The sequence below is a fragment of the Petaurus breviceps genome, unplaced genomic scaffold (assembly GCF_028583685.1).
Source record: "Petaurus breviceps papuanus isolate PSGF00001 unplaced genomic scaffold, PetGlider_PUasm1.0 90825, whole genome shotgun sequence".
Classification (NCBI taxonomy): Eukaryota; Metazoa; Chordata; class Mammalia; order Diprotodontia; family Petauridae; genus Petaurus; species Petaurus breviceps.
Genome location: NW_027187353.1, coordinates 11,052,257 through 11,064,306, shown reverse-complemented (window position 1 = coordinate 11,064,306; position 12,050 = coordinate 11,052,257). Strand labels below are relative to the sequence as shown.

Here is a 12,050-nt window from a genome sequence, read left to right as displayed (position 1 = left end):
TAGTAGTGGTGGGGTTCTCACCCTGCATAGACCTGAGAAGGGGCAGTAGACGCCTCCAGCCATCTGTGACCTGAATGACTGGGGTTCCCTCTTCTCCCGGCCTGAGATAGCCAAAGGTTAGACTGAGGGGGTTTGTTTCTGTTCTCCTCCTGGCCTCTCGTGGTAATGACTCACGCTTGGCAGTGAATGCCCTGGGTTGCCACATCTGGCACCTGGCCCCAGCTCAGGCCTGGCCAACAACATACAAGGAAGAATGACCGGTACCTCCCCTGGGCTCTGGCTGCTTAGCCAGGGCTCCTGGGGCCAGTAGTAAATTCTGTTGCCTGTATCTGCTTTTGCTGAAGACACACCATCTGACATCACAGCCATCTTTTGACCTTTACTTTCAGAGCCAGAGAATCTCAGACTGCTCCTACACGGTTTGACTCTGCACAGCCTCTGTCCACTGCCCACCTTTCTTCTTGTCTCATGGAGGCTATTTGGAGGGTGGGAGGGTGCAGGGGCTGGTGAGGCTCCCAGCTTTGGAAAGGAAGGCTTGGGAGACATTCAGAAAGTCAGAAGAACAGGGCTTTGTGAGGCTAGGAGTGTTCCAAGAAGAGCATTGGCATTGGAGTCTGGAGATACTTGGGGTAAGAATACCAGCTTTGAGCCTGGACAAGTCACCTTAACTTCTCAGAGCTTTAAGTTTCCATCTCAGAGGTGGGATAATAATTCTCACCTCTCAGGGGTATTGTAAGCTCTTAGTGAAGCACAGCTAGCAGGCTCTTAATCCTTGTCAGAAAAGGCCCAGGCCGGGAGTTCCCTCTCTAGACCTACCCCTATCACCAACTCATTCTTTTCTTTTTTCTCCACTCCTCTGAAATGAGACCAGTTTCAACTTCCCCTGCTGTCACCCTCAGGAGTCTGGGATGTTTCCAGGTAATATCTCTGCAGTAGTGTGCAGCCTTCTCCCTGCCCTCACCCCCACCCCCTATATCCTCTCCAGGGTCCTAACACTAATCTATCACCCTGTACAAATAGAGAGACTGCCAGGACACATTGTCCTGTGTTCCCTCTTCCTGGTGAGTTCATGTGCTTACCCATCCTTACTTCCCATGGTATCAGGGCTCAAGACCAGTGCCCTCTGCCCACATGCACACAGACACACACAGAGTCAGCTCAAATCTTCACTATGGGGCTCTCCCATGGGACTGGCAGCTTAATACCCTATATTAAGACCTTTATGACTCCCAAGCTAACCAGGGGCCTCATCACAGAGAGAAGGGATCAGGTTTTATCATGTCCTTGGAATCTTCCCTGAGCTTCAGTCACATATAGACAGACTGACTGACTGACTGATGGACAGATAGGAAGAGAAAGAGACAGGAGAGTTTTGGGTTGGGCAGCCTCTCTCTACCTGCAAACACATCTAGGATCTCACAGAAGAAACCGGCTTAAGTTTCCTAGTTTCCAGCTAGACCCTTTCCCAGTGGTGGCTTCCACCCAGCCTCTTAAGCTTCCTACCCTGGGAAGGCAGTAGTTTGAGATCCTCTCCTGAGGGACCCTGGGGCAGAGGACATCAGTGCCCTTGTGGCCAGGGAGGATGCTGCTAGTTGGGCTTCCTGGGCCAGAGAGACCAGTCCCTACAAGTGTTTCTAAGATCCAGGGCAGTTATAGTTTACAGGTGTGAACTGCTTTTAACATATAAGTTGTGAGACCATGGGCAAATCACTTAACTTGTCTTTGAACTTCGGTTTCTTCATCTATAAAATGGGAATAATAACCTTCCCCCTCACACGCTCTATGTTGTAGCCAAACTTTTTTTATGTAGGCTTGGGGGGAGGGTCCTTTTAAGGCAAAGAGCCAATCGTGGGGAGTACTGGAATCTCAGACTAGGGTTTGGTTCATTAACATTCCTTTCTTGCTGGCCGAGGTATAAAAAGCCTAGACTTTGGGGAGCTGATTTGAGCTTTGGTGAATTCCCTTTTCCCTGCCCTGGGGAATGTAGAGACCTGCTAAGCAGGGGTGCAATATCTATTTGAATTAGAGACAAGTATTCTTCTTGTTGTAAGTAAATTTTTTAAATTGAATTTTATGGCCCGTGAATATTTTATAGATTCTGATCCCGATTCTGAATCCTTGGATCGACCTCAACTGGGCCTGGTCCAGAATATTGGCTTTTTTGCTATTGTTCCCTATACAAGGCATTCTATCTTCCAGCTTCCTGCCTTTACCCAGAATTCTCTTCCTCGTCATGACCTGGAATATATCACAGTTCCTAGTATATGTAGTAGGTGCTTAATAAATGTTTATTGATCGGCTATCTCCTTTCAAGGCTCAGATCACTTCCTGTGAAAGGCTTTTCCTGCTTTTCTCATTTGCCCCCCCCCCCATTACTCTGTATTCACTTATACATTTTATATTTATGTCTCTGTGTGGTTAACCTCTAGTAGAATGTAAGCCCCTTGAGGGTAGGGACTATTTCATTTGGGGAAGTTTTGCTTCTTTACTGAATTGAACTACATCAAGTAGTACCTAGATCACCAAAGTTGTGAGTATCAAGTGAAAAACTTGTATATAGCACTTTGTAAACCTTAAAACACTATTAATGTCAACTATGATTATTTCCTTCATCTCATCTTTTTCATGGAATTGAGATACAGTCCTAGAACAAGTCACTATCCTGATTTTATTTTTTTCAACATGTTTTATGAAATATTGTGGTGATGATGAAAATAACTGCTCAAGGATTGGGATATAAACTAACTTATCTTCTGTAGATTCATCTTGAGGACAGCTCCCATTGCAGATGGGATGATGGGATGAGAGGCATTTCATCCTCTTCCCACACGGTTTGAATTTCTTTCACTAGGTCTCTAGAATTGAAAAGTTTTTGATTGCTAAGAGATGATGATCATTTGGTTTGACCATACCTATTTAAAACACTATTCTTCCATTTTTATAGATCCATGTGATATCTGGGTGATTGTGGGAGACAACTTGGTCTGTAATAATACTCTGGATTCAGGACATCTTATTCATTGAATTCTCAAGGAAAATTTGAGGTTTGTATTTGTAATATGGGGGATTTGTTGTGTGCTTCTCAAAGATAGTGATCTTCACATGTATAATTCTAGCCACCTCAATACTTTTTTCTAGTGTTTGCTAGGTGCTACATTTTTGTGACCTACATCTATGCATTGCATGGTTTCTACTATTTCCTTGAGTCATCTACATTATCAATAAGTGTAGACTTCTTAAGGATAATCCCCTATCACTTCTGGTGGTTGTGACCTGATCCTAAATTGCCATCATAAACTCCTTCATCAAATCCCCATGATTAAACAAAACAAAAACATGACTAAATCATTTATTTGCTCAATACTGTTTTGTCAACATATTATTGGAAGAGTTCAGATGGATGTTGCCTTTAAAGGGCCTTTTGATTCCATGTTTGGATCTCAGCTATTTCATGGACTCCATCTGACAGCTAACTACTTTCAGCCACATGACATATCCATTGGTATATACCTTTCCCTCATCAGCCTTTCCTGGGGCTTAGTGGTTTGTTCGTTCCAGAAATGCCTCTGCATTATTGAACCCATTCATCAGCTGCCCTGCAAACCTTTAACAACTCTCTTCTTCTTCTTTGATAAAGAAGTGTTAATCTTTCTATAATTGCCTTAGGATGAGAAGCCTGTGCTTTTTAAATATTGTATGAATTTTTGTTAGGTTCCAAATCTGCTATTATATATTTTCTAGTTCCAAAAGTGTATGTTGGCTGGTGTTGAGTTAGTGGGGCCTGAGGTATGAGTTTCCCAGGGGTGCACAGAAGAGACACAGTACTTCATAGGAGCAGGGTAGTTATTAAATATACATCTATGACAGGAGGCAGTTACCAAGGCAGGCAGGCAGGCAGCTGGTCTGTCAGTCAGTCAATTGTCAATTGAATTGAACTGAATTATTAAGTTATTACTATGTGCCCTCAGCAAGATGATTTCTGATTTCCTGCCTGGGAAGACTATGAGCACACAGAATAGCTTCCTGGGAGTTGACATGAAAGGTGAGGAAAGTTTGTGCACCTCCATCTTCCTCTAACATGGATAGGAGTTCCAAAATGTATGGCCATTGGGGTAGGCACCTAAGGACCAAACAATCTCCCCTCTGTTGACCTGCTTCCTAAAATGAGAAGCACTCTGAGGAGGCTCCCTCATCCAGAATTATTATGGACTCACGCCTCCCTATCCTGCCTACAGGCACAGAATCCAGGACTCCTTGACTCCAGTCTTGGATTGGGATCCCAATCCTTGCTCTAACCCTTCTTCCTGATACACTTCTTCCACTGGTCGGACTCCTATCATAGAACTGGAATGGGCCATGGCAGTCTTCTAGTCCCATCCCCTCATTTTCTGTGTGAGGAAACTGAGACTCAGGAGTATCAAATGACTTGCACGATGAAGATCAGCTGGTATCAGAGGCAGGATGTGAAACGAAGTCGTCTGATTGCCAAGCTCTGGCTGCTCCTTGCTCTGTTCCAGGCTTCCTCCAGGCGAAGGGTGAGGTCATTCTGAATTATGTTGCCCTGTAGTAACTAACCTCTTTCTACCTTTACCCTCCTTTACAAACTCAGATCATCACAGTAACCCGTGCTGGGAGCTCCAAAGGGCAGCTAACATTAGGCTGGCGGAGGGTAGGGGGAGCCCAAGGACTAACTCACTTGTTTCCCCTACGGGAGATTTTTTCCGGCTAGGACCCCTGAGTTCCAAACTCTGCTCTCTGGAACTTTCTTACCCATGACCCCAAAATACCTACATGAGTTTTCAATTCACTGACCACTCAATGAGTGTTTGCTGAGACCCTCACTGGGCCCTATTCTCCCCTAGGAGCCTCATGAAGTCTGGGGAAAGCCATAAGGACCAAAACTATTCATGAAAGGAGCTGGTGGCAATGGTGGGGGAGACAGCCAGAGGTGCATATGAGGAAATCTTCTCATGGAGATAGTGTAAAAAGTTCCACTCCTGGGCTTAAGGAATCAGCTTCTCATAGCTAGATGAGAATTTCTGCAAAAATAGTTTGGGTGTTTGGGTAGACGGGAGGGAGGTTCAATATGAGTCAAGATTATGAAATTATGACAAAAGCTAATTTAATTTTAGGCTTCACTAGGGGACTATAATATCCAGAACATGAGAAGTGATTGCCACATCTTAAGAAGGGCGCTGTCAAACTGAAAGTCGCCTACAAGAGCCTGCCCAGTAGAAGGATAAGAGGATGGTGAATCAGAACACTGGAGACCATTCCATTACAGGATCAGCTAAAAAAATAGCAATAATCATTCTGGAGAAAATAAGACAAGAAAGCTATCTTCCAGTCTTTGAGAGTCTGTCCTGTGGAAGAGAGATTGGAATTGTTTTGCTTGGTCCAAGGGGGAAGAATTTGAGAACAATGGGTAGAAACTGCAGAGAGGAAGATTTCAGCTTTGTAGAAGGAAAAATTTCCTAACAGAGGAATTTGAAAATGGAATGTAATCCCTCCAGCAGGTTTTCCATCTCTGGCCATCCTCAAATGGAGGATGTGGGACTATTTGTCAGGACAATGCAGAAACCATTCTTTGTCAACTTCAGACTAGATTAGATAGCCTTGGGGGCCTTTCCAGTCCTCTGATTCTAAATTCATTATCTCAGAACTGAAATGTGGTTTGAGTTTCCCTCCTGAAACTCTGGTTTCAATTCAGTTCAAAATTATGTGAACAACACAAAAACAAACAAACAGAAATACAGAAAACATCCCCTGTCCTGAAGGAGTTTATATTTTACCTGTAGAAACAACCTATATGCAGATAAGTAAATATATTGTTCTGTATATTTAGATACATTGAGGTTATCTACTCAAATCTCTATATTCTAGGCAAATAGAGTCTGTGATGAATGAAATTTCACTTTTATTATTGACTCTTCCTTTTGATTAAGCATGAGTGTGTGTAACGTGGATTGTAACAGTCTTGTGTAGTCTGAGAAGGCATATAGGAGGAGGTAGGGAAAGAGGTGGGTCTTGAAAGAGAAATATGACTTGGGTTGGTGAGAAAAGGACCATGGGAAAGGTTGGGGTTCCAAAAAAAAGGAAAAGAGACAGGAATGAGTGCAATATACACTGGGAGGTAATCTGAGGGGAAGAGGGCAGAGAGAAAACTTGGGGATGGCAGAGAGATGACCAGAAATTATAGGACCCTAGGTCTACTTCTAGAAGAGACCTCAGAGATCATCTTGTCCAACTCTCTAATTTTATTGATTTATAGAGAGGTTAAAACAACTTGCCTAAGGTCCCATAGGCAGTAAAGAACAGTGACAAAATTTGAATCCAGAGCCTTGGACTGGACAGCCAGTGCTTTTCCCACTGAGCCATGCCATTTTATAGATTAGAATGCTTTCTTTCTCTTGGTGGGGAACACAGGTTTCTTTTCCAGAACAGATCTGACCTTATAGGCTTTTCACTCCCTGGAAACCTGGTCATGTGTTCTGGCCTACCTAGGCAAATCAGTCAATTCACCATGGCTTAGGGGTGGCTCATTCAGTAGTCTTCCTTCCTTCCCCAACCTGGACATCATGCAAGGTCAAAGCTGTCCAAGGAAACTAGGAAGAAACAGCATTCTTTCTTTTGCTCTGGCCCTGTCTCTCCTTGGTGTTGAATCAGGTCATTCTGGGCTGGTTTCCAGGCTGTTTCTTCAGCAGTCTATACTCTTGAGTGGCCTAGACCCTGAGTCTAGACTTACTTTGCCTTCTTTTCCCAGGACTTTCAGTGTTTGGGATGCCAGAGCAGCTGGAGCCTATGGCCCAGTCTCCTTGCTACATACTCAGTCGCAGAAATCCATTTCTTCACCTCTTACTAACTGTAACTACAGACACTAATTCATATTGGTACCGTCCCAGGCCTGTCTTCCAGCTGAGACCAAGGCAAGAAAAATGAGTGGACCAAATCTGAGCAACCACCTCTACCCCTCCTCCCAGTCATCTAGGACCCTCTAGCTTTCATTGCCTTGAGCTAGAGCCCAGGTTGGTGTTGTGATCGGACTTGGCCCACCATATATCCCTATATAGCTTATGTACCCAGTATCACAGAGATTTCATATTTCTATAACATACATATACATGAGGGAGGTGTTTTATATATATGTGTGTGTGTGTGTGTGTGTGTGTTCTCTCTCTGTCTCTGTCTCTCTCTGTCTCTCTCTTTCTCCTAATTCCTGGGCAGCTATGATCCATTCGACTCAATCAAAGTCTAGAAGTCATACTACCTGGACAGAGATGACCCTTTCATTTTATTTATTTTGGATCTTTTTACATTAAATTTCAAGTAAAATTTCCACCTTTTCTCCCTCCCACCTCCACCCCTCATTGAGAAAGCAAGAAAAACAAAAACCGTGTAACAAACATGACGAGTCAAGCACAGTGAATTAAAAAATTGGCTGTATCCCCTCTAAATGTGTCTCAATCTGCACTTTGAGTCCATCAGCCCTCTATCAGGAGGTAGGTAGAGTGTTTCATCATTAGTCCTCTGGATTGTGACTTAACTTCCTAATTTTATAGATGAGAAAGCTGGGGCCCAGAAAAGGCAGATGACTTGCCCAAAGTCACAGAGCTATTAAGTAACAGTGGGGATTCAAACCCAAATCCTCTAACTCAAAATCCAGTGTTTCCCCTATTACATCCCTGACTGTCAAGGAAGCATTCAGTGTTGGACACGAATCCAAGTGCTTTGACTACAAATCCAAGACTCCCCCCCACCCAAAACTGGGAAGTTTTTTCCTATCCCATTATGAACCTAATTTCTTCACCCCAGCTCTAGAGAGCTAGGTCCTATCCCAGGCAGGTCCTGGTCCTTTCCTCTCAACCCATGGAGACTTGTGGCCAATTCCAAATCATACGTGTCTTCTTCATTCGCTAGGGAGCTGGGTCTCTTTTTCTCTCATCATTCCTTGTGTGAGTCTTCTCTCCCTAAGTATACTATAAGGGCAAAAAGAGTAATCCATCAACCAATGAATATAGCCTCTCCTCTTATGTGCCCCACAGTGCTCAGCTAAGATCTATCTGTATATTTGGGGCTTTATAAACTCTTGACTTACGGTTTCGCTGTGGATTGTGTGTGTGTGTGTGTGTGTGTGTGTGTGTGTGTGTTCTGTGTGTGTTTCTGTATCTGTAATCTTCTGGCCTTGTTTGTCTGACATCTTTATTAGAAGGCAAATTCCTTGAGAGCTTACTCATAGACTGTATATTATTTTATTCTTGTACTCCTCATCCCTTACAGTCATTGTGACAAGTGTAGGTTTTTAAAATGTGTTTATGCATTTGTGAAATTTCCTGAAACCTTGGTGAACTGCGTCCCACTCCAATGGAATCCCAAATCCTTCTGTTTTTTTTTTTTTTATTTTCTGGAGAGTTGTAACCGATCTAAGTCAGACCTTGACCCCTTTCTTTGCAAATCCATGGGGAATGGACTGTGTCCTACCCAAGACAAACCCTAACTTATTCATTTTTCTCCATAAGATGCCACGTCTCATCAGTGAATATGATTCCTGTTAATTTCCTGGAGACTGTGCCTCATTTCAACTACATCCTGTCACCTTCACTTCAATGCTTGGGAGTCTATGTCTCATCCCAATCATATTCTGACTCCTGCCTATGACCCTCAGGAGAGGTGTTCCATCCTAAGTAGAACGGTGCTCGTTTTCTATCATCCCCCCACATCCCTGGAGGTTTTAAAGAAAAGACTGGATCTCCCAGTCAGAGATCTAGGTGGAGGGTATTTCTGAGTTGCTCTCTCTCTTGGGGAGATACCCTCCATGAGGGCAGGGCAGTTCTCATTCCCCAGTTGCTAGAATTAGAGCTGGGAAGCCCTTCTAAGGGCTCCTTCCATTTATTTTCTACGTATCTTGTACTGATGTCATTATTTAGATGTTTGACTTTTCTATTGGGCTGTGAGTTCCTGGAGGGCAGACACTGTTTTTGCCTCCCTTTGTATTCCTGACACTCAGCTCCACTTCAGGAACATAACAAGTGCATGTTGTTGTTGTTATTGTTTGTCTCTCATTCTGGAAGAAGACCATCACTAACAAATGTTTAATGATTGACTAAATGACCTCCAAGTGCCCAATTGGGAAACGGCGACTGTCTTATCCTAGGTCTCTGTGTGCCAGCCCTGTTAGACCATTAACCACCTTACTAGTTCCCAGGGATCTGTATCCCATCCCAGCCAGACCCTGACCCCTTTCCTCCGATTGCTGATGAGTTTTGTACCATTTTGGTCAGATTTGAACCCATTTCCCCACATTCCTGGGGATCTATGTCCAATCCCAGTGAACCCTTCATTTCTCTATCTCCATGCTCCTTCCCTAACAGGCCCAGTTTCCTCTTTCTCGACTTCCCCCTCCCGGACCCTGTCCATCCTTTCCCTCTTCTGTCTGCAGTAAGGCCACCAGTTAGGCAGGGTGGGCCTGTTGGCTTTGGCCCCTTCCTGGGCTTTGGAAGACCACAGGAATCCACAAGGGGAGAAGCTATGATGTGAAACCATGATTTCTACTATGACATCTGTGGGAAGGAGACAGGGTGTGGCTCTGTTCTTTTCCAGGCCGAAGAAGAGAAGGGGTTGGAGTCTTGCTGGCTAGATTACAAGTCCCATGTGGTTAAGGGAAAGGAGTGTAAGATTTTGGCTGGATTAGGATATAGTTCTCCAGGGGCTGTTAAGTTTTTTGGGATCTGGATGTGATAGGACATAATCTGGTCTCATTAGAGACTTGTTCTATATCTGGCACAATTTCTAGGTCCCAAAATGAGAAGGCCTACAGCCAGGGAAGCTGACACCATCCTATGGCTCAAGACTGGTTATTAACCTTTCCTTCTGCCTAGCAGGGATTTAGTCAGGAAACAGACATAGAGGAGGCACTGAGCTTTGGCTGAAGGACAGTGAGTATGATGTAGAACAGGAGACAAGACCTTTCACCAGGTTACCAGGTATAGGTGGTTCAGGCTCCAGGGGGAGACTGATCTGAACAATCTTCTCTCCTACTTTCTGCCTGAACTGTCCCCCTTTGCTGGTGTTGATGGTTCCTCTTGGACAGAGGAACAGACCTAGAGTTGTGCAATAAAACATTTCTCTTTCACCTACTAAGTACAGGCTTTGTGCTAGACACTGGGAGGCAAAGGAAGGTCAAAATAATTTCCATCCTTAAAGAGATTACAATCTAATGTGGTAGATAACATGTAAATAACTATATATAAGCAAGAAATATACAGGATTCTTTGGAGATAATCAACTGAGGGAAGGCACTAGCATTTAGGAAGGCTGGGAAAGGCTTCTGGATGAAGGTGGGATTTTAGCAGACTTGAAGGAAGCTGCGTGGTGAAGGAAGGAGAGACAGCCAATGAAAATGCACACTAGCCAGATGGAGTGACTTGAAGGAGAAACATTGAGGAAGCCAGTGATACTGGATCTTTAAGGATCCAAAGGAGAGTGCGTAGGAAGAAGATTGGAAAGGTAGGGTGAGTTATGAAGGGGAAGGGGAAGGCAATAAGTGTGGACATAGCACTACTGTCTGCTAAGCATTTTACAAATATTATTTCATTTGATCTTCCAACAACCCTATGAGGTTGGTGCTGTTATCATCCCCATTTTATGGTTGAAAAAACGGAGGCAAACAGAGGTAAAGTGACTTTCCCAGGGTCATACAGTTAGTAAGTGTCTGAGGACACATTTGAATTCAGGTCTCTCTGACTCCAGGTCCAGCTTTCTTCACTCTACCATTTAGCTAGCCTTAAGAGGCAGAGGATTTTATATTTGATCCTGGAAAAAATAGGGAGTATCTTGCATAGGAAGGTGATATAGTCTGACCTGTGCTTTAGGAAACGATGTGAGTCAGCTGGGGTTTGAAAGTTTTTAAATTAGATGCCAGATAATTTTCCACTTTTAGACCCAGGGCTGGACTGAGAGGACAGCAGAGACCAGGTGACAAGGGAGAAAAATAGCTTGTTAAGGGGATTTGGTTAGAGGAGGACCTGCCTCCCCATTCCTTTGGTTTCTGCAAAGCTGTCTCCAATGACAGCTGAGTGAGCACTGCTGCCATCTGGTGGTCATTCTGTGGGTAGTGCCACGGCAGCTCTACTGTCAGCGCCAAACCAAATGGGGTCAGACTAGAGAAAGGGCGCCATCTGGTGTCCACGCTATCCTCACTGCATCGGTGGTAAACTAGAAGCTGATCGAGGCCAACCACTGAATTTTGACAAACGGGGAAACCGAGGCCCAAAAAGATGTGACCTCTCAAGGTCATATAGGTAGTAAGTAAAGAGCAAGGTTTGGAACTCAATCCCTCAGATTCCTAATCCATGACACCAGGATGCTGGGCAGAAAAATAGTGCCTTCCCTAAACTCTAAGTCAATGAGACAGGTAGAGCTTTGCACAATTCTCAGGCAAATATTCCATGTCACTACAAAACAAAACAACTCTCCCCTCCTCATTCCGCATCTGTTGTGCCTTTTCATACCCTCCGCGGCTCCTCTTTTAAGGTCGTGAGTCTCTTTTCAACGGAGATGCCCTGAGAACAGCTGCAGCATTGAATGTGAACACCAGGACAGCTCAGCACAACATAGAAGAGGGCAGGGGCTATTTTATGTTTGTATTTTTAAGGTCTCAGGTAGAGTCTGGTATGTAGTAAATGCTAAGTGAATTGAATTGTGAACTCCCAGCCCACCTTTACAAGGGCTTACATTCTAAAGTTCAGTCAAACTGGCCTTCTCATGGTTCCTTCATACATTCATGTTGGCTGTACCTCCCCCGCCTGCCCATGTTTGGAATGTACCCCCCTCCTCCCCTCTGCCTCCTAGTAGCTCTTGTCCCCTTTAACACCCAGCTCAAGAGGTACCATCTACATGATGCCAGTCCCTGGTTCCCTCTCACCAAACTGCCATTGATTTCGCATATACTTAACTATGCCCATGTTGTCTCCCATGAATAATTAACAATAATAATGCCCAACATGCAATACTGGAAAGCTTTCAAAGTGCTTTTTTCTATTATCTCACTTGAT

At 44.2% G+C, this 12,050-nt stretch overlaps 1 protein-coding gene across 1 annotated transcript in view; it reads left to right on the top strand.

Moving 5' to 3' along the window:
- PKD2L1 (polycystin 2 like 1, transient receptor potential cation channel) overlaps positions 1 to 12,050 on the top strand; it is an 84,064-nt gene that overhangs the window by 30,191 nt on the left and 41,823 nt on the right. Inside the window, exon 2 of the mRNA XM_069071297.1 lies at positions 2,945 to 3,044. The gene's annotated coding sequence lies outside the window, so the exon portion shown is untranslated. The remainder of the gene's footprint in view (positions 1 to 2,944; positions 3,045 to 12,050) is intronic.